The following is a 2,592-nucleotide window of genomic DNA, read 5'->3' as shown; positions in this document are numbered from 1 at the left end:
AGCCAGGCCCAGAAGAGTCAGAACAAATCACAATTGGTTTTGGTTGCCGTTCCTCTGAATTTCATGAAGGTATAATTTGATCCAATTAGGTAAATAAATAAACAATATGCCTTCTGTTCCATGGCCTTAATGCACTTATAATTCATCCCCATCCCCTCCCCCCTGCTCCCACTCAGGCATGAAGGAACCAAATATGTGTTGTAGGGTGAATCAAAACTAAATCCAGCTCATTCAGTGTTGATTTGGTAAAGAGCTTCACGATGGGCTTAATGCAGAATTGTTTTTCATCTTTTGAAACTGAAAACTTGTACATGAGCATAATTAATTGCTTGGTTAGTGGGTTTCATAGCTGCACTTGTTTCTGATTAAGATGAGGTCAAGGCTTATTTACTGTACTGTCACTTAAGCATATTTCACACATGAAATTGAGGCTGATCTCGCCATATTATACATCGACCTCACCACACTCACATGTCTGTATTTATAGCTTTTAGTAGCGTCTTCCTTGTGGTGATTGCGGCATCCCACTCACTTATTGGCCATTAACAGTGCGTTTGGCAGGTGGATGAGGAATTTGGATTTTAAAAAGTAGCCTACATGTCTGGAGGCAGCAGCTCAGGTCAGAAATGATGAGTTTTGTTGTTCCTTCATTTTATTTTCTCCCTTTCTCTTCTGTTTTTCCTCTCTCTTTTTTTCTGGCTGTGTGAGCGCTGCCGCGGTGACAGATGGCGAAGCCCTCCTCCTCCTCCTCCTCTTCCTCCACCACCATCTCCATCTCCTCCTCCTCCTCCTCTCTCTCTCTCTCTCTCTCTTTTCCTTCTTTCTCTCTGTGAGTCTCTCTTCCCCCGGGAGGGCAAATCTCTCCGAATGCGGGCGCATGTCAATCACCGGGCTCTCATGTGATGGCTCTTGCCGGTGACGTGCCAGCCATATGGGCGCTGGCATCGCAGCCTTAGCTGGTATGTAACCCCTTCCCCGGTAGCTCACGGTTGCCATACGTGCACTGACACACACACACTATCCCTCTCTCTCTTTCTCTCTCTCGATCTCAGTCACTCGGTCTGTCTCTCTCTCTCTCTCTCTCTTTCACACACACACACACAGACACACTCGCACACACACGCGCGCGCGTTTACATCCATGCATACATGCCCTCACGCATGCACACGCAGACGCGCCAGGACGCCGGGACAGGAGGACGCACCGAGCGACCCATCAGCGACAGTAAACGACAGCCGCGCGCGCCTCCCGCACCTGCACGCTGAAGGAGAGCGGTGCTTCGCTCGCTCGTGCGTCCCCGAAGATGGTTTGAAACCGAAGCGCGTGTTTTTTTTTTCCCCCATCCTCTCTGTTTTCGCCTCCCGTCCGCCGCGAAAAGCGAAAGCAAAGGTAAGTCACGTCAATTTTGTTATTATTATTATTATTATTATTATTGTTATTATTTATCTAAATAAGTACATTAAATGATACAATCTGAGATGCTGAATCCAAAATGGTTGAGATGAACCCATGAGGCAAACAGATTTTTACGCATGCACGTCGCTTGTAATTTGCAGGCTCTTTTGGCACGGATCCACATGGACATCTAATCATCTAATTGTTCTAGCAGGTTCGCATCCATCCAACGCAATGCGAGCGATGTAAGAACAAAATATCACGCTGACGGCACAAGCGGTCAGGCACGTAGCTCGGCAATAATGCGGCTCTGCCAGCTTTGTCCTTCAACTTTTGACACCAGAAGCTACCTGGATGATAAAAGCTATTATTATAGCCGGCCTGTGCCAGTTTCACCCCCTGTTGGATCGTTTTTCAGGGAATCAGTCCTGAGGATTGGAGAAGCCTCTGATAGCAGTAGATCATGCTGGACACTGATTTGCTGGTGAGATTCCTGCGCTCGGACGGTGGTGATCTGATAAACAAAAGACAAGGAGAGAGACAAGTAAAAATATATATATATATATATATATATATTTTTTTTTATCAGCTTTGAAACAAGGAGGTCAACGACAGCTTATTGGGAGAACTATTGATGATTTCTCTTTCTTTTTTTCTTCTCATTTTTTTTAACGATTTGTACAGTCAGGCTCGAAGCAAATGAAAGGGTGGGACAACTGACCATAACACGCTTGATTTACCTCCACTTGTCCACTCCCCCCCCGTCTCCAGTCATTACTTAAAAAAACTCAAGAGTTGTGTGTGTGTGTGTGTTTTGTTTTTTTAACGAGAGCTAAAAAGGATACAAGCGATTTCCATTTGTAAAATCTGAAATCACGCACTCGTGCATATTGAATTAAGTGTGAAATCCATTTCGTGCAAGATGCATGTTCTGTTAATTAAATGTTGCTGCGTTTTTTCTCCCCTCTCTAATTGTGGAAACCTCCCGAGCCTGAGATTTAAAAACTAGATTTTGCCCCTGGCACAGCCCCCGAGATAATTAAGCAAGCATCAGAGCCCACCTTACTGCTGCAACGTAAATGTAACATGCAAGGAAGGAACAGAGTCAAAGTTACCTTGTGATTAACTCACTTCTGCTAATAAAGTGGATATATTGGCAGTATTTTATATATATATATATATATATATATATATATA

General features: G+C 44.4%; 1 protein-coding gene across 2 annotated transcripts in view; it reads left to right on the top strand.

Moving 5' to 3' along the window:
• Positions 1-1,081: 1,081 nt before the first annotated feature.
• The window catches only part of LOC103469424 (neurogenic differentiation factor 2), a 3,750-nt gene continuing 2,239 nt past the window's right edge, over positions 1,082-2,592 (top strand). The window contains exon 1 of one of the 2 annotated variants that reach the window (XM_008417084.2): positions 1,082-1,389. The gene's annotated coding sequence lies outside the window, so the exon portion shown is untranslated. Of the gene's footprint in view, positions 1,390-1,415; positions 1,880-2,592 lie in introns of those variants that run through there. The other variant, XM_017306421.1, reaches the window with a different exon arrangement.

Source organism: Poecilia reticulata, linkage group LG8, assembly GCF_000633615.1.
Source record: "Poecilia reticulata strain Guanapo linkage group LG8, Guppy_female_1.0+MT, whole genome shotgun sequence".
Lineage (NCBI taxonomy): Eukaryota > Metazoa > Chordata > Actinopteri > Cyprinodontiformes > Poeciliidae > Poecilia > Poecilia reticulata.
This window is presented reverse-complemented; position numbering and strand designations above follow the sequence as displayed.